Below are 19,774 nucleotides of genomic sequence, written 5' to 3'. Positions count from 1 at the left end.
TTACAGTAGGGGGTACATTATCCCTTATAATATATGAGTGATACTCAGAGTTCCCTGTATAACTCAGCCTGCAGCCTTGTGCCTTTATATGGGCACAGAACCCCTCAGTGACTGCTAATATCCTTATCATTTACAGTAGGGGGTACATTATCCCTTATAATACATGAGTGATACTCAGAGTTCCCTGTATAACTCAGCCTGCAGCCTTGTGCCTTTATATGGGCACAGAACCCCTCAGTGACTGCTAATATCCTTATCATTTACAGTAGGGGGTACATTATCCCTTATAATACATGAGTGATACTCAGAGTTCCCTGTATAACTCAGCCTGTAGCTAGGAGCACTATATTAGTTATATAGTTCCAAGCTTTGATATTTATGCCAATATTAATATTTTATGTTTCCCTCAAACCCCTCTTTGCAATCAGTGAGCTGCGGCGGAACTCTGACCGTGCCGGTGGGAATTTCTCCAGCCCCGGATACACAGAAGCCGTACCCTCCTTTCAGTGACTGTACCTGGACTATGATTGCCCCGGTGGGGTACAAGGTGGGGGAGCTTAATGGATATATATATTGGCAGCTGTATGTGGGGGTTATTACTCTACTTACTGGGGTATATAAATGGGGTAATAATATTACGTAGATCAATAATCTACGTCAGTATTGCTTTGGTTTGATCCAGCAGGAATCCCCCCTACTGACTGTGTAACGTTACTCCCCCTACTGACTGTGTAACGTTACTCCCCCTACTGATTGTGTAACGTTACTCTCCCTACTGACTGTGTAACGTTACTCCCCCTACTGACTGTGTAACGTTACTCCCCCTACTGACTGTGTAACGTTACTCCCCCTACTGACTGTGTAACGTTACTCCCCCTACTGACTGTGTAACGTTACTCCCCCTACTGACTGTGTAACGTTACTCCCCCTACTGATTGTGTAACGTTACTCTCCCTACTGACTGTGTAACGTTACTCCCCCTACTGACTGTGTAACGTTACTCCCCCTACTGACTGTGTAACGTTACTCCCCCTACTGAGTGTGTAACGTTACTCCCCCTACTGACTGTGTAACGTTACTCCCCCTACTGACTGTGTAACGTTACTCCCCCTACTGATTGTGTAACGTTACTCTCCCTACTGACTGTGTAACGTTACTCCCCCTACTGACTGTGTAACGTTACTCCCCCTACTGACTGTGTAACGTTACTCCCCCTACTGAGTGTGTAACGTTACTCCCCCTACTGACTGTGTAACGTTACTCCCCCTACTGACTGTGTAACGTTACTCCCCCTACTGACTGTGTAACGTTACTCCCCCTACTGACTGTGTAACGTTACTCCCCCTACTGACTGTGTAACGTTACTCTCCCTACTGAGTGTGTAACGTTACTCCCCCTACTGACTGTGTAACGTTACTCCCCCTACTGACTGTGTAACGTTACTCCCCCTACTGGAAGGAGGGAAGTTCTGAGATGGGGGGTCGGCCGGGAAACTGAATACAAAGGCCCATAGCAATAATATCAGCCCGATGAGTTCCATTTCCCAATATCCTCATTTAATTCCATGTTTGGGCCAATAGTAAACTCAGTCCCCCAACTCCTGTCTCCTGTACCTTTTATTGTGTTGGGTTGGGAACCCCCAAATACTGTTCCACTGATTCTTATTCTTAGCGCCCCCCATTTTCTAAACGCTACTCCTCCTACAGTTTTAGGGGTACAACACTCAAACTCCCCACACTTCTTCCCAATATAGCGGAGCAGGTTGTTTGTGTGTTTCTAAGGGATCCCGCCCCCCGTCTTCTTGGGGAGCCTCTCCGAACCCCCCAATTATCCCATTGACATTGACAGGGAAGAATTTCAAACTGCTGCCACACTTACAGCTTTGACGCTGCACCCCCCAAACTTGAAGCACATAGTCATGGGGTCCGTCTGATTAAAAATATGATGATTGTTGGATGCCCAAAAGTGGGCAGAGCTGTGAACAACCAATCAGATTTTACCTAATGACTTTCAATGGGGAAATTCAACCTGCTGCCGTTCTCACAGTATTAACCCCAGGGTCCCCAAACTTTTCACAGTTGTCACTAGGGGACTGCACTTTTAGTTTTGAAAAAGTGGGTGGGGCCACTAACAGCCAATCAGATTTCACCTATTGAAATGCCAGGGTTCCCAAACTTTGCACATTTTGTCACTGGGTGACTGCGTCCCAAGTTTAGAAAAGTGGGCAGAGCCAACAACAGCCAATCAGATTTCACCTATAGACTTTCATTTGGTTTACATTTAAACTGCTGCTATTCTTTAGATATTAATACTAAGAATTCTTAATAAATCATTGATTGTTTGTTTTTTTAATCAAATAACTTTCAGGAGTTTATGTGAGTTTCTAAAACCACCGGTTAGTAAATGCTCCCCCCATAGTTTCTCGGGTGTCTCAGCAAAGCAAAACTCCAGTCCCCCCTCCCTGTTCCCCCAACCTTTCCCTGTCTCTCTAATAAGCAAACAGAGCCGCTCAATGTCACACAACAATGGAACGTTTATTGTATAAATCTGTCTCTTTACAAAAAGAGAAAAGATTTAATATTGTTGTCAGCCTTCTGTTTGAAGGGCGACTTCTATTTGATTTAGCATCAGATGCACTTACAAACACTTGCAAGTGTTTTCTGAATTCCATATTTCTTTCCTTTGCTGCAGAGGAGGCTAGCCATCGGGGACCAGATGTTATTAAGATGTTATTGTGGGGCCCGAGGATGACAAATGGGCCCCTGTGCCCCTACCCCACCCCCCGATGGCTGCCTTGTAGCAGAATTAAGTGTAAAACAACTGTACTTTTCCGAGTCTATCTTGGAAACGTTTCCCCAACTCATCCGAGTGGCTTCTTCAGTTCAGATGGCAGGTAGGGAATTCCCCGGCACTTAAACCCTTGAGGGTAGAACAGTCACAGACATCCAATCCCAATGATTCCATTAAACGTATCCAGTTAGGGGTTGGCTGAAACTGACAGGGGTAAGAAGGTAAGATCCAGTCAAAGTGGTACCATGATTCCCATTGATGCGGGTTTTCATCCTTCAAAGTACGACTGGAACAGAACAGTCACAGACTTCCAATCACGGCGATTCCATTGAACTTATTCGGTTAGGAGTGTGTTGGCCTGGTCTCTTTGCCTGTCTTTATTGATGAGCCAATGGCTGTGAATCCATGCCTGCCGACAAAACTTGCTCATCGCTACCTGTCTCTCATTTAGTTTCCATAAAGGCCCAGTCTGGGGACCCACAAGTTCTCAGAGCTCCTTTTAGAGGTTTGTATTCCTTCTCTTCAGCATTGCGTGCCACAGTATCAGCCCAATGGTGTCAAGTCCTAATAACGCCAAGTTTTATGTTCCAAAGGGTGGTGGGAATCAAAAAGCAAGTACTGCTCTTTCAGTTCCCTTGAAGGTGCCCAGGGCTTTCTTTTCCACTTTTTCCATGAACCAGTTCAGTAGAACTGGAGACACCGGCAAACCCATAACACCACCATGTTTTTGTCCATAGAAAACTCCATTGTGCTTGAAGTAGGTGGTATTGAGACACAGGCCCAGTAAGGAACAAACTTGTTCTGGATTCAGCTTTGTTCTGCTGTATCAGCCTAATAGTGTCAAGTCCTAATAACGCCAAGTTGTATGTTCCAAAGGGCGGTGGGAATCAAAAAGCAAGTACTGCTCTTTCAGTTCCCTTGAAGGTGCCCAGGGCTTTCTTTTCCACTTCTTCCATGTAACAGTTCAGTAGAACTGGAGACACCGGCAAACCCATAACACCACCATGTTTTTGTCCATAGAAAACTCCATTGTGCTTGAAGTAGGTGGTATTGAGACACAGGCCCAGTAAGGAACAAACTTGTTCTGGATTCAGCTTTGTTCTGCTGTATCAGCCTAATAGTGTCAAGTCCTAATAACGCCAAGTTGTATGTTCCAAAGGGCGGTGGGAATCAAAAAGCAAGTACTGCTCTTTCAGTTCCCTTGAAGGTGCCCAGGGCTTTCTTTTCCACTTCTTCCATGTAACAGTTCAGTAGAACTGGAGACACCGGCAAACCCATAACACCACCATGTTTTTGTCCATAGAAAACTCCATTGTGCTTGAAGTAGGTGGTATTGAGACACAGGCCCAGTAAGGAACAAACTTGTTCTGGATTCAGCTTTGTTCTGCTGTATCAGCCCAATAGTGTCAAGTCCTAATAACGCCAAGTTGTATGTTCCAAAGGGCGGTGGGAATCAAAAAGCAAGTACTGCTCTTTCAGTTCCCTTGAAGGTGCCCAGGGCTTTCTTTTCCACTTTTTCCATGAACCAGTTCAGTAGAACTGGAGACACCGGCGAACCCATAACACCACCATGTTTTTGTCCATAGAAAACTCCATTGTGCTTGAAGTAGGTGGTATTGAGACACAGGCCCAGTAAGGAACAAACTTGTTCTGGATTCAGCTTTGTTCTGCTGTATCAGCCCAATGGTGTCAAGTCCTAATAACGCCAAGTTGTATGTTCCAAAGGGCGGTGGGAATCAAAAAGCAAGTACTGCTCTTTCAGTTCCCTTGAAGGTGCCCAGGCCTTTCTTTTCCACTTTTTCCATGAACCAGTTCAGTAGAACTGGAGACACAGGCAAACCCATAACACCACCATGTTTTTGTCCATAGAAAACTCCATTGTGCTTGAAGTAGGTGGTATTGAGACACAGGCCCAGTAAGGAACAAACTTGTTCTGGATTCAGCTTTGTTCTGCTGTATCAGCCCAATAGTGTCAAGTCCTAATAACGCCAAGTTGTATGTTCCAAAGGGCGGTGGGAATCAAACAGCAAGTACTGCTCTTTCAGTTCCCTTGAAGGTGCCCAGGGCTTTCTTTTCCACTTCTTTCATGTAACAGTTCAGTAGAACTGGAGACACCGGCAAACCCATAACACCACCATGTTTTTGTCCATAGAAAACTCCATTGTGCTTGAAGTAGGTGGTATTGAGACACAGGCCCAGTAAGGAACAAACTTGTTCTGGATTTATCTTTGTTCTGCTGTGAAGGGTGGTGCCTTGTTTCAGCCGTTTCCTCACTCTGTTTGTCACCAACATACAATGGCGCTTTGACACCCTTACCCCGGCGGTTTCACAGCATTTCACACCTCCAGGCATGTACTTTGAAGGATTAACACCCTCATCAATAAGAATCGTGGTACCACTGTGACTGGATCTCACCTTCTTACCCCTGTCAGTTTCAGCCAACCCCTAACTGAATACGTTCAATAGAACCATTGTGATTGGATGTCTGTGAGTGTACTACCCTCAAGGGTTCAAGTGCCGGGGAATTCCCTACCTGCCATCTGAACTGAAGAAGCCGCGCGGATGTGTTGGGGAAACGTTTCCAAGATGAACTGGGAAAAGTCCAGTTGCTTCAGACCTAATTCTACTAGATAGAGCAGGTGTTACAGCTCGGCAGATGTTTTTGCTCCACCTGAGGAAGAGAAAAAGGATTTATCATATGAATTCAGTGTATTAGATAAAATGTTGAAATAAATATATAAAGGACAAGGAATAATTCATTGTTGGGGTACCATTATCTTAGGTAACATTTTAGTCGGGTTCTCACATATATGGGGAATTTATAAATAGTTCGAGTTTGATTTTTTTTTCACAATTTAAGATATTTTGCGCTCAAAGAACCTCAAATTGGAATTATGCTTCGAAAACTCAAATGTCTGTTATTAAGTGCAAAAAACCTTAAAACTCCAATGTAAAACTTCATCTAAATGCGAGTGAGTTTATATAGAAGTAAATGGGAGTTGCCCTGGGCAAAGTTGTGCCATATTTTTTACAAATTAGTTAATTCGAGGTATTTGAGTTTTTTTTATGTGAAAGAGTTTTCCATATTAATAAATAAGAAGAGAATTTGATATGTGAGTTTATTCAATGTAGAAGAACTAACCAATTCCCCAACAAATGAGCCAGTAATATATATAATGGGTACAGTAGGTAATATTATCCCTACCTCACACAAAGAACAGTGAGCTCAGAGAGCTCATCCAGATTAGCTCGGAGGGGGCTCCCTCCTCGCTCAGTTGTTCATCCTGGTTATAAAAGAGAGAAGATGAAAAATGAATATTTCACAGGGCAAATGAATACAAAGTTTGTAACAGTTTTCTTTTTCTGCTTACACTGTCACTGCTCTCCCCTGATGACTCCCCAGAATCAAAATAGGGCTCGAATGGGGGCATGTCCCTTCGGTTCTCCTGGTTAAGATAAGAAAACATTATTTTATGAGATCAACTCCGATCAGTACAGAATATGATAAAACAAATCTTTAACATTTCATTAATTGCACTTTCATCCGTTCATTGATTATTTTCTGCTTACCTCACAGTGACAGGAATGGTCACTGTCACTGGATTCCTCCGATGATGTTGGCTGTTGAAAAGACAGGAAAAGGGGATTAAAAATAAAGTCAGTTACAATCTTTAGGCGACAGTCTGCGTGTTGCAGTCTAACCCAACCTATAAAACTATTCCCATTAATTCAGCCCCACAGAACTACATTAACTCAGTTCCCTAGAGAAGATGCTAAAGTGAATGTTCTGTAGGGCGATCTGATGCCGGGATTGAAATTGTAATATAATTGTCTTTGCTGCTTACCCCAAAGAGTCTGATGGGCTGACACGGAGGCATGCCCCTTCGATTCTCCTGGTTAAGATAAGGAAACTCAGATCAGTACAGAATATGATAAAACAAATCTTTACAATGTCTTTAATTGCACTTTTCCGTTCATTGATTATTTTCTGCTTACCTTGCAGTGATAGCAATGGTGGAAGGGGAATGATGACGAATGATGGTGTTCTTCCTGGATAAAACAGAGAGAAGATCAGAAACAAATATTTCACAGCGCAACTGAACGCAAAGTTTGTAAAAGGTATTTTTTCTGCTTACGTCATCTTGGCTCTTTTCAGGCTCCTGACAGTCCTAATGGGAATACAGAAAAAGGGGATTAAACTCAGTTCAGTTAAACTCCTTATTGCAGCGCAACACAACATATAAACGTAACATATTGTGCCCATTGCTGCTTACCTGTGGCAGAGCGTCGCCTGCTCCCTCCTAGTTTTGGGGAAAAAAAGATAAAACTTGTATAAAGGAAAGTAATATAATACTGAGTGGCGCCATTTTCACAATATGTCTCCCTTCCCTTGTACTTACCTGACAGGTGTTAGTGTCAGTGGGAGTCTCAGCTGGTTCCTCCTGGTTAAGAAATAGAAAAGGCCCAGATCAGATCAATTCAATGTAGTAATGAGGATTCTAAGACAGGGTATAAATATGACAAAGGGACACGGTAGGAATGACATTAATATGGCTGCTAAAGTGTAAGAGAGCAGAAACAATTATTCCTTCTTACCTGGCGAGTCTGAGCCCCGGGTGTTTCTGGGCGCTCCTGGGTAAGAAAGGGAAATGAAAGAGATGAGCGAGGTTGTATGATTTCTGTTGTAAATAAGCCGATTGGCTGATAAGTGACTTTGATTTGTACTTATCCCTCTCTATTAGCCTAAAGGTCCCCATACACGGGCCGACTATAGTTGCCGATATGGGTCCCTTGGACTGATTCGGCAGCTAATCGGCCCGTGTTTGGGCAGAACAGAGCGGCCAGCCTGACCGATATCTGGCCTGAAATTGGCCAGATCTCGATCGGCCAGGTTAGAAAATCCAGTCGGATCGGGGACCGTATCGGCTCGTTGATGCGGTCCCCGAACCGACTGCCCCATAACCACAAATGTAATCTGATCGTTTGGCCCCAGGGCCAAACGATCGGATTATTTTTTTTTAAGTTTCTTGCTACCCGATATCGCCCACCCATAGGTGGGGATATCGGGTGAAGATCCACTTGCTTGGCGACATCGCCAAGCGAGCGGATCTTATAGTGTATGGGCACCTTTATGCTTACCTCAATCTCCTCGCCAGGCTCAGCAATCTGCTCTGGTTCCTCCTGATGAAGAGCGATACGATTAGTTATGGGATCAACTTACTATAGTTCTGTAGCTCATTATCATTAATTAACTCAGTTTCAGCAAATAAAATAGTTCCTTTACTACTTACCTGGCAGATGTTGGTCTCAGGGGTCGGCGGCTCTGGGCAGATGTCAATGCCACATCCAACCGACGGAACCTGATTAAGAGAGGAAAATAAATCAGATTCACACATTTCTGGATTTTTCACCAAAAACCTCAATCCTCATTTTCACAAGCATTTCCATGTGCTTACAAACAATACAAATCATGGAAACCCCTTGAGCCAAATATTCAATAAAGGCTACAATTTGCCCAGCGCGGCTCCCACTGACAGCTTTTAGATTGCGTCATTTTCTATTAGGGTTTTTACACTTGGTAAATCACAGAAATATTGTGTAATTAGTAAAATACTCTATTTTTAGGGCTAAAAAGGTGCGTTCATAAAAACAAACAATATTGTAGGGTGTCAACTCCTTTTCTGCTTACCAGGCAGGTGGTGGTCTCCGGAAGAGCCTGGGAATGAGATAAACAAAGTGATGTTATTTTATAGAATTAACGGCCTATCATCTATCAAGATCTATATAAGGCACAAAATGACTAAAGATATGTTTAGTACTGGGGGAAAAAGTGCTTTTGAGAAGATATCATTCATGTGTATAAATAAATGCAGTCTGTACATGAATTTATTCTGATATGAATTCAAAGGGGAAGGGGCTGTCTCTTGCCAGGGAACCAAACATATTGAAAAGGGTTTCAGACAATAATAATCTATTATATATATTGATATGTTATAGAATGTGCCAGATATGGTTTGTGGTAATGAATGATTTTGTAGATTTAGATATAAAAGTGGGAAAGTAGAAATGATGGGGGAATGGGGTCAGTAGTGAATATACCAGTAAATTCTCAGCGTTATTAAGGGCCTGTGACAAAGTCACATATAAATCTATAGGTCAGTAAATAATAAGGTTTCAGTAACACAAATAACCAGGAAAGTTGTGTTTTTTACATTTGGCCAAATTGCTGCTTACCACAATGATGTCGCCGGCGGGTTCGTCTTGGTGGTTCTAGGAAGGATAAAATCATGTTTTATTACAAGAATAAACGAGCAAAAATGGCCAAAAATAATAGTAAATGAAATGGCTGGAAAAGCACAAATAGTGAGCAAAGTGTGATCATTATATTGTGTTAACCAGTTCCTCCCTGCTTACCACGACGACCACATCGGCTTCATCTTTTTCAATCTAGGAAGAATAAAAACACGTTTTATTACAAAAATTAATGAGAAAAAGGCAAACAGATTGTAAATGCAATGGCTGGAATAGGGCAAATAGTCAGTAATGTGGGAATTTTATATTGGGTTAACCAGTTATTCTCTGCTTACCGCAAGAAATTCTCTCGGGGGTTTATTCCGTTTTTTCTAGTGAAGAATAAAAAAAGGTTTTATTATCAAAGGAAATGAGCAAATAGGCAAAGTAGAATGAATTCAGCAATACAATAGGGCGAGCAGATCCCTTGGGAATTCAGGGACACGTCTGAAACTGCAATCAGTGCCGCCCTGCAACATGGATTTATTAGACGTGTCCCTGAATTTTCAAGTGATCTGATCTCCCTACAATAATATATATATATGTATAGGATCCCTTATACGAAAACCCGTTATCCAGAAAGAAACAGTACCTGTACTTGATCCCAACTAAGAAATAATTACCCCTTATTGGGGGCAGAACAGCCCTATTGGGTTTATTTAATGGTTAAATGATTCCCTTTTCTCTATAATAATAAAACAGTACCTGTACTTGATCCCAACTAAGATATAATTACCCCTTATTGGGGGCAGAACAGCCCTATTGGGTTTATTTAATGGTTAAATGATTCCCTTTTCTCTGTAATAATAAAACAGTACCTGTACTTGATCCCAACTAAGATATAATTACCCCTTATTGGGGGCAGAACAGCCCTATTGGGTTTATTTAATGGTTAAATGATTCCCTTTTCTCTATAATAATAAAACAGTACCTGTACTTGATCCCAACTAAGATATAATTACCCCTTATTGGGGGCAGAACAGCCCTATTGGGTTTATTTAATGGTTAAATGATTCCCTTTTCTCTGTAATAATAAAACAGTACCTGTACTTGATCCCAACTAAGATATAATTACCCCTTATTGGGGGCAGAACAGCCCTATTGGGTTTATTTAATGGTTAAATGATTCCCTTTTCTCTATAATAATAAAACAGTACCTGTACTTGATCCCAACTAAGATATAATTACCCCTTATTGGGGCAGAACAGACCTATTGGGTTTAAATTATGTTTAAATAACTTTTTAGTAGACTTAAGGTGTGGAGATCCCAATTACGGAAAGACTCCTTATCCGGAAAGCCTCAGGTCCCGAGCATTCTGGATAACGGGTCCTATACCTGTATATAGCAAGGCTATGAATAGCACTATATGAGGGATATTAGAGTAAAAAGAATAAAGTACTTACCCTCGGCACGCAAGGCAAAAACGAAAGTAAACGCCGAAACATTTTCTCTCACTTTCTCTCTATGGAGACAAACAGAAATATCCCTTTAGTTACAGTAATTAGTGAGTGAAAAATGAGTGAAACACGACGCGCAACATTTCTTTTCATGTCCGTCAATTTTTTTTGACAAATTGTTTCCGAATTTTTGTGCCATTTCGAAAAAACAATACACCAAAGCCCCCACAGCGCCAGTATTAAACTGATTCGTTATTATTATCTCTTATTCCTGCTAACGTTGGCACCAACACCCCTAGAGCTCCACCTACCTCAGTCACCTGATCAAGAATGAGCCAGTTTGGCCGCTGCTTGGGCACTTTGACTGTGACATTGTGACATCACAACGACATCACTCACAACAAGCTCTAATTACATTGACTCCAACCTTTCTGAGGTTCAAACCATTGTGACATCACACGTGCAACTGGGGCCTGGGAATGTGGGTTACACACATATAGTTACATAGGGTTGGAATAACAATGTCACGTGACCAGCCCCAGCTGGGAATGGGTGTCATGTTACAGATGGCAGTTGAAATGGCAGATCTGTATTCCTGCACAGGCAGCGATGGGTTAATGTCTGTATAATAAATCCCATTGACTTAACATTGAGGCCGACTGTGAGGGATTGTAGCGCAGAGAGGGAATTGGTTAGAAACGTGAAATTTACCACATTTGAAGAGGTTTGCAACCTGTGTCAGAAGATACCCCGCACAAGGGTATAAGTTTTACCCCCGGGGCAAGAGTGGTCCCCAAATTAGCCCCATTGACTTATAATGGGGATTGTGGCAAATAACTAGTTTGTTGTAGACCCATGAATGAGGTGTCAAACCGTGCGGCTTATTCGGGAATGGGGTGTTATGACTTTTCTAAGGGGAGGTAATTGCCCCAGCAGGGGGCAATTAAGCACCGTTTGTCGTAGACCCATGAATGAGGTGTCAAACCGTGCGGCTTATTCGGGAATGGGGTGTTATGACTTTTCTAAGGGGAGGGAGGTTAATTGCCCCAGCAGGGGGCAATTAACCACCGTTTGTCGTAGACCCATGAATGAGGTGTCAAACCGTGCGGCTTATTCGGGAATGGGGTGCTATGACTTTTCTAGAGGGTGGGAGGTTAATTGCCCCAGCAGGGGGCAATTAACCACGTTTGTTGTAGACCCATGAATGAGGTGTCAAACTGTGCGGCTTATTCGGGAATGGGGTGCTATGACATTTCTGAGAGGTTGGCGGATAATTGCCCCAGCAGGGGGCAATTAACCACTGTTTGTTGTAGACCCATGAATGAGGTGTCAAACCGGGCGGCTTATTCAGGAATGGGGTGGTATGACTTTTCTGAGGGGTGGGCAGTTAATTGCCCCAGCAGGGGGCAATTAACCACCGTTTGTCGTAGACCCATGAATGAGGTGTCAAACCGTGTTGCTTATTCGGGAATGGGGTGCTATGACTTTTCTGAGGGGTGGGCAGTTAATTGCCCCAGCAGGGGGCAATTAACCACCGTTTGTCGTAGACCCATGAATGAGGTGTCAAACCGTGCGGCTTATTCGGGAATGGGGTGCTATGACTTTTCTGAGGGGTGGGGGGTTAATTGCCCCAGCAGGGGGCAATTAACCACCGTTTGTCGTAGACCCATGAATGAGGTGTCAAACCGTGTGGCTTATTCGGGAATGGGGTGCTATGACTTTTCTTAGGGGTGGGGGGTTAATTGCCCCAGCAGGGGGCAATTAACCACCGTTTGTCATAGACCCATGAATGAGGTGTCAAACCGTGCGGCTTATTTGGGAATGGGGTGCTATGACTTTTCTGAGGGGTGGGGGGTTAATTGCCCCAGCAGGGGGCAATTAACCACCGTTTGTCGTAGACCCATGAATGAGGTGTCAAACCGTGTGGCTTATTCTTGAATGGGGTGGTATGACTTTTCTGAGGGGTGGGCGGTTAATTGCCCCAGCAGGGGGCAAATAACCACCGTTTGTCATAGACCCATGAATGAGGTGTCAAACTGTGCGGCTTATTCGGCTTTGCTTTGTACCCCCGCTTACTTTATTGTGCAGGATATACCACTGGTGGCATATGGGGCTATTATATGAGAGAGTACAGACTGGGCAGGTAAATAAGCCTGGGATTCCCAGCATGCTTTGCTTTGTACCTCTGGATACATTATTGTGCAGGATATACCACTGGGGGCATATGGGGCTATTATATGAGAGGGTCCAGACTGGGCAGGTAACTAAGCCTGGGATTCCCAGCATGCTTTCCTTTGTACCCCCGGGTACATTATTGTGCAGGATATACCACTGGGGGCATATGGGGCTATTATATGAGAGGGTACAGACTGGGCAGGTAACTAAGCCTGGGATTCCCAGCATGCTTTGCTTTGTACCCCCGGGTACATTATTGTGCAGGATATACCACTGGGGGCAGCTCCTATGATACAGAAACTGTGCCGCTGACCTGATTGGTCACAGACTGGGCAGTACAGTGTTTGGGGAATAAGGCATAGATTCCACTTTTCCCTTTCTAATGCTAATTTAAACACAAGTGTGTAATACAATAGTGAGTCTTTAATAGGCTGTGTGGGATCTTTGGCTGGTAGTGGCTGCCTAACTGATGGGCCAGATTGGGCAGTTCCATTCATCAGGCCCCTGGGACCCAGATACATGGGAGGGGGGTTGTATATAGGGGCAGGGTTGTCTTGTTGCACTGAGCCCTACGCACTCCTCAGCTAGGGGTATTCTCTGTGCAGGGAAGGCACTGAGGCCATTGTATTAAAGGGTTAATGGGCTTCCTGAGCAGAACTGCAGGGAGAACCCCACTGACCAATTGCGTTGGCCAGTGAGAAGTTTGGAGAGTCGCAGCCGCTTGTCTGTATTGGTGCCGCCTGTCACTCAGGTCTCTTAAGCGGCCTGTGCCAAGTCTTTCCTGCCCCCATTGTCCCCGGTGTTAGTGTGGCTGTGTGCGAGGGCTGAAATCTCTGTCTGAGCACTAACACCTTCCTGCTTGGCTTCTAATGGACCTTCCCTCTTGTCTCTAACTAGAATGGGTTTTTCCATCAGCACGGCGCCCCCACCAGCGACACCAAAGTAAAGTACAACAGCCGCAGCGCCCAGATGTACCAGGAGAAGATCAGACAGCTGGCGAATGCTGCCATGTCTAAGCCTGGCACTGATGTGAGTGAGCGAGGGAGGCCATTGGGTAACAGTGCCCACAAATGGCAAAGATGGATATCATTGTGTGTTTGTATTGGTGCTCTTGGTACCGTATCCATGGCCCGGTGCAGCCCTCAGTCACCGAGATTTGTCAGTGCATCACCTCACCCTATTGGATGCTGATCACAGCATTAGTTTGGGCCTGCCTGGTATATAAATGGGCACGGTCACCATCAGGGGCACTGCAGTCAGGGGCTCCGTGACAGAGGGAGGGCAAGAGCTGGAAAGGCGCAGTTAGTGGGTCAGGAAAGGGTTGGACTTGTGGGGAAAGTGTGGGTTCTGACATCTGATTTGGTCAGGGTAGATTAGGGTGTAAGCAAGGGGCCTTTTTTTCATTGGGGCCCCATTTTACTTGTTGGCAGGGCCCTCCAACCAGGGGCCCAGATGAATGAGCCAGTGTACTTGTGCCACATGAGAAGTGTTTATAAGATGAACCTCTGTCTCTTGCCAGCTCTGGATCGATGGGATGAACTGCGCTCTCGTTCAGCCGGCAGAGAAGATAGAATCGGACTTTTTTGCAGAGATGACCCAGGTAAGCGCTGCTCCCGTCACTGTCATGGTTACATTTCACGGGCGCCATTAACTGGACCCATTGTAATCGCTCACCTCTTCAGCCTTCCAGCTCCTGGGAGGCAACCCCAGCATCAGAACCCGCATCTACCCTGTAACCCCTGTAACAAGAACTATACGCTCCCCGGAACCTGCTGATTCTGCAAGTGAGTGTGTATTTGTTTTTATAACTTCTTTATTATGAGTTGACATAGAAAGGTTCCAGTCATGTTAATATTCACATCTAGTGCCTCCTCTTTCCTTCAACTCAGGAGAGAAGGTGTAGCGTTATTTTTACCTTTCCCTTAATGGTTTTTAGCAATTCAGTGTCTATTAGATTAACTCAGTATTAGAAAATAGTGTAACATTGTCGGCTTATAACCGATAAGTAGTAACTACCTCACCGGGTCTGTCCTTGTGCTGCTTGCTATTGGTTCCCAGTCTGAATGCACTTGTTTGATAGGACTATGAAGGTTCTGCAGTCCTGTTTGGGGGGGTTAGTACTGTATGCATTCCACGGGGACCATATCTTTTTGTAGTTGGTGAGTCTGTTATCTTTTCTCGCCGACATTTTTCCCATTGTTGCTCTCCTACCGATCGCTTGTATGATTTGTTGTAAGCTGCTTTGTCCGCCTGTTTCCCAGTGCCTTGCTATTTCCGTAGTTGTGGCGTTAAACACATGAAGTAGAAGTTTTCTGTTATGTTTGTTTTGGGAAGTATAGTAGTAATGCTGTTTCAGGAGTTTTTGTGATGTTTATCTCTGTATTGATCCAATGAAAGACTTGTTCCCACAGTTCCTTTATTTGCCGGCATTCCCACCACATGTGGAATAATGTGCCTTTCTGATTGCATCTTCTCCAGCACGTTACAGGGTATGTGCCTGTTATTCGCTCTCATTTCTCTGGTGCCATATGCCATCTGAGTAGGAGCTTTTTATATGCTTCAATGTGGTTGGTGCATGTCGTTGCTCCTGTAGTTGTGCTGAGTATTTCTTGCCATTGTTCCTGTTTGATTGTTATTTTTAGGTCCTGTTGCCATTTTGTCATGTGTGGGTGTTTATGATCTTGTGGGATTGCTAATAAGAATTGGTAACATTCTGAGAGGGATCCTTTTCTCCTCCCCTCTAAAGCACATAATTGTTCCATTCTGGTTTTGTGTCTTAATGTTTTATATGAGGGCATATTCGTGCTTAATAGGTGCGTGATTCCCATGTATTTATAATACTCCTTATTTGGGATTTTTCCTGGAGTTCTTTGAATGTCCTGTAGGTGTTAATTAGATATAAGTCTGCTATTCTGTTGATACCTTTGTCCGTCCAAGTCGGGGAGATTGTGGGTCAGGGGCCCAAAGCTGCTATTGGTGTTATTGGGGAGGGGAATTCTCCCAGTTCCCCTTGTTTTGGTTGTGCCAAATTGAAAGTCCAGTTCTGGTGGTTGGTGATATCTGTGGTGTTTCCGGTCTCTGGGATCCGTAGTAGTTGGGGTATTGTCATATTGGGCAGGAAACTATATTTTCAATGTCAAGCCATTTTTTGGTGTGTCGAGGGCTGTGCATTTGGGCTGCTGTGCCCGGTATTGTAGCCCTGTAGTAGTGCAACAGGCTGGGAACCCCTAATCCGCCATTTGTTACTGAGTACTGAAGAATTTGAGTTGCAATTCTTGGCTTTTTATTGGCCCATATAAAATTGTTAATATGTGACTGCAGAGTCTGAAGGTATGGTAGGGGGAGTTGTATCTGAATTGTTCTGAAAAAGTATAGAATTCTTGGTAGGGCGTTCATTTTAATGGCCACTATTCTGCCTAGCCATGAGATACACTGTGCTTTCCATTTCTGGTAGTCATTCTGAAGGGCTTTTTGTAGTGCTTTGTAGTAAGCTTGAAACAGTAGTTCAGGGTCTTTTGAGAGTTTTACTCCTAAATATTTTATAGAGTGCTTCCGCCATTCAAGTTTTCTTTCATAAGTTGTATTTCTGATGTTGGGATGTTTATCGGGAGAGCTTGTGTCTTACTTGCGTTTATCTTATACCATGATATTTGATATAATTGTTCTAGTTCCTTCAGTAAGTTAGGGATTGATATGTGAGGGTTGCTGAGTGAGAGTATTATGTCTTCTGCAAAGCGGCCTGTGGTCTGGGGGCAGCCTGTGTTTGTGTTCCTGTGATGTTGATGTTCGCTCTTATTTTGCATGCTATTGGTTCCACCATTAGGGCAAATATTAAAGGGGACAGGGGGCAGCCTTGTCGCGTGCCATTCGTGAAGCAGAAAGTCTCCGACAGGATCCCTGCTGCGTTTACCCTAGCTGATGGTAATGAGTAAAGAGTCATTACTGCCTTTATGAAATGAGTTCCTAGGTTACATTTTTTGAGTTTGTTCCATATATTCCCAGTGGATCCTGTCGAAGGCCTTTTCTGCATCTAGAGATAGCAATAACGCTGGTGTTTTACATTGTTTTATTATTTGCAGTAGTGTGTGGAGCTTTCTAGTGTTATCTGGGGTAGTGCTGGGCGGTATGACCAAAAATTTATATCACGGTATTTTTCAAAATTATATCGGTATCACGGTATTTGACGGTATTTTTTTTCCCCCATGCATGATTAGGTGACCACCCCAAACACCCGCCACCCGCACCCCCCCCACCACCCCAAACACCCCCCACCACCCCAAACACCCCCCCATCCGCATGCAGCCCCCCCCACCCCCCCATCCGCACGCACGTCCCCACCCCACCCCAAACACCCCCCCATCCGCACGCAGCCCCCCCACCCCCCCATCCGCACGCACGTCCCCACCCCACCCCAAACACCCCCCATCCGCACGCACCCCCCCCACCCCAAACACCCCCCCATCCGCACACACCCCCCCACCCCACCCCAAACACCCCCCCATCCGCACACACCCCCCACCCCACCCCAAACACCCCCCCATCCGCACACTCCCCCCCAACCCACCCCAAACACCCCCCATCCGCACACACCCCCCCATCCGCACACCCCCCCACCCCACCCCACCCCAAACAGCCCCCCATCCCCTTCACATAAATATAACACCCCACCCCATCACAACCCCCCCAAACACAACCCCATCCCCTTCACATAAGTATAACCCCCCCATCCCCTTCACATAAAATATAATTACTTGCCAGGCACCCCCACCCCCGACAACTCACATTGGTATCCGACTCTGAATGCGATGGTGCTTTTGTAGAGTGTGCGCGCTGACGTCACGTGCGCGCTGACGTCACGTGCGCGCTGACGTCACGTGCGCGCTGACGTCACGTGCGCACCCGGAAGTATTCAAGCACACCGGTATGGGGGTATGTAGAAAATACATATCGGTTTCAAAAAAAACACCGGTGATCGGTTTTTACCGGTATACCGCCCAGCACTAATCTGGGGCCTGACGTTCCATCACAAATCCGACCTGGTCTGTGTTTGTCAAGGAGGGTAACATTTTATTAAGTCTATGTGCGAGTATTTTAGAATAAAGCTTTAGGTCAGTGTTTAATAAGGCTATTGGCCTAAAATGCTGACACATATCTGCTGGTTTCCCTGGTTAAGGTATAGTTGATATGTGCGCCTGTAGGAATTCTGGAACAATTTCACCTGTGTCCGTGATGTCTGTAAATAACTGTAAAAGCCGTGGGGCTAATTCTTTGGCAAATGTTTTGTAATAGATATTTGTATATCCATCTGGACCTGGGGCTTTCCCAATTTTGAGTTGTTTTATTGCTTGTTGTACCTCCTCTATTGTGATTGGTGAGTTAAGGGTTTCTTTTTGGTTTTGTGTGGGTTGTGGAAGATTCATTGATGTAAGGTACTGTGAAATAGTTTCTGCTGTAGGTTTTGGTTCGGTGTTATTTGACGTTAGATTATATAAGGGGGTGTAGTAGTGCTGCGAAAAGATCTGCTATTTTTTTGTTCTGCAATATAGGGGATCCTGGTTAGGGCCTGTTTGTTTCTCAGCTGTGGGGCTAGTAGTTTGTCTGCCTTGTTGCTTTTAGTATAATAAGATCCCTAAACTTCTGTGCTGCTTTTACCTGTTGTTTGGTTATCATTTTTTTCACTGATCTGGCTATGTCTTGCATTGGATCCATTATCTTACCCCCCAACTGTCCCGCTTTTCGCGGGACAGTCCCGGTTTTTACAGCGCGTCCCGCTGTCCCGTGTGACGTCACACGTACGCACAGGCGCAACCTTATAAAAGGTCCTGTCGCCGCCGTACGAGGAGCCGAATAAGGTGCAGGAGCCGCAAGAAGTCTATGGGGGCCGCTATGTATGGGGGCATTTTCTATTGGAGGTACTCACTATGGGGGCAATTGGGGGGTACTGTGTATGGGGGGCACTGTATGGGGGGACACTGTGTAAGGAGGGCTACTGTGTATGGGGGGACACTGTGTAAGGAGGGCTACTGTGTATGGGGGGCACTGTGTATGGGGAGCTACTGTGTATGGGGGGGGCTACTGTGTATGGGGCGGCTACTGTGTATGGGGGGGCTCTGTGTATGGGGGGACACTGTGTATGGGGGGCACTGTGTAAGGAGGGCTACTGTGTATGGGGGGCACTGTGTAAGGAGGGCTACTGTGTATGGGGGCACTGTGTATGGGGGGCACTGTGTAAGGAGGGGCACTGTGTATGGGGGGCACTGTGTATGGGGGGTACGGTGTATGGGGGCACTTTCTATGGGGGCATTGTGTATGGAGGGTACTTTCTATGGGGGCACTGTGTATGGGGGCTACTGTCTGTGGGGCAATTGAGGGCATGGTCTATGGGGTCAATTGGGGGCACTGTCTATGGGGGGGTACTGTTTATGGGGGCAAATGGGGCACTGTGTATGGGGGGCACTGTCTATGGGGGTGCTGTCTATTGGGCCATCGTGGGCACTATTTTAACTATTTTAAAAATGGGGTGTGGCACTTGGGGGCATGGTCAAAAAGTGGGCATGGTCCAAAAAAATTGCCGCACTGCGCGCGCCATGTCTTTTTGTCCCTCTTTTCATTTTTCAAATGTTGGGAGGTATGCATTATGCAATTAAATCTCCCGCTATAATACATTTCCCGCTTTTATATTCCAAGAGATTTGTGAGTGTTTTGGTGAGGTATTGTAGCTGGTTGTCGTTAGGGACATATATATTGATCAGTGTGTATACCTGGTCACCTATATTGCATATCAACATCAAGTATCTGCCCATAGAGTCCGCATACATCAGGTGCATATGAAATGATACTTGGGAGCTTATTCGCTTATTACGCCTTTTGATTTGGTTTTGGAGTAAGCGTGGTAATTGTGGGGATAGTTCCTGTTATAAAAGTTTGGGTGATTAGACTTTTTAAAATGGGTTTCTTGGTAAAATATCAGGTCAGCTTTGGCTCTAAAAGCCTCATTTAGGGAGAGATTTTGCGGGGTATTTAATCCCCTGGCGTTTATAGAGTATACATTAACCATCTCTGCATTTTGATGTATGCTTTACCCTTTGGGTTATTAACATTTTTGTCACAAATATTTTTC

At 44.9% G+C, this 19,774-nt stretch overlaps 2 long non-coding RNA genes across 2 annotated transcripts; both read right to left on the bottom strand.

The window, feature by feature from the left end:
• Positions 1-5,867: 5,867 nt before the first annotated feature.
• Positions 5,868-6,203, bottom strand: LOC116410263. The gene is made up of 2 exons (XR_004222217.1): positions 6,162-6,203; positions 5,868-6,074 (listed from the first exon to the last, which is right to left on the bottom strand). It is a non-coding gene; the product is annotated as an uncharacterized LOC116410263 (long non-coding RNA).
• Positions 6,204-9,063: 2,860 nt separating this feature from the next.
• LOC116410265 lies at positions 9,064-10,602 on the bottom strand. Its single transcript, XR_004222219.1, has 3 exons — positions 10,486-10,602; positions 9,378-9,413; positions 9,064-9,237 (listed from the first exon to the last, which is right to left on the bottom strand). It is a non-coding gene; the product is annotated as an uncharacterized LOC116410265 (long non-coding RNA).
• Positions 10,603-19,774: the final 9,172 nt, after the last annotated feature.

This window comes from Xenopus tropicalis, chromosome 4, assembly GCF_000004195.4.
Source record: "Xenopus tropicalis strain Nigerian chromosome 4, UCB_Xtro_10.0, whole genome shotgun sequence".
Classification (NCBI taxonomy): domain Eukaryota; kingdom Metazoa; phylum Chordata; class Amphibia; order Anura; family Pipidae; genus Xenopus; species Xenopus tropicalis.
This window is presented reverse-complemented; position numbering and strand designations above follow the sequence as displayed.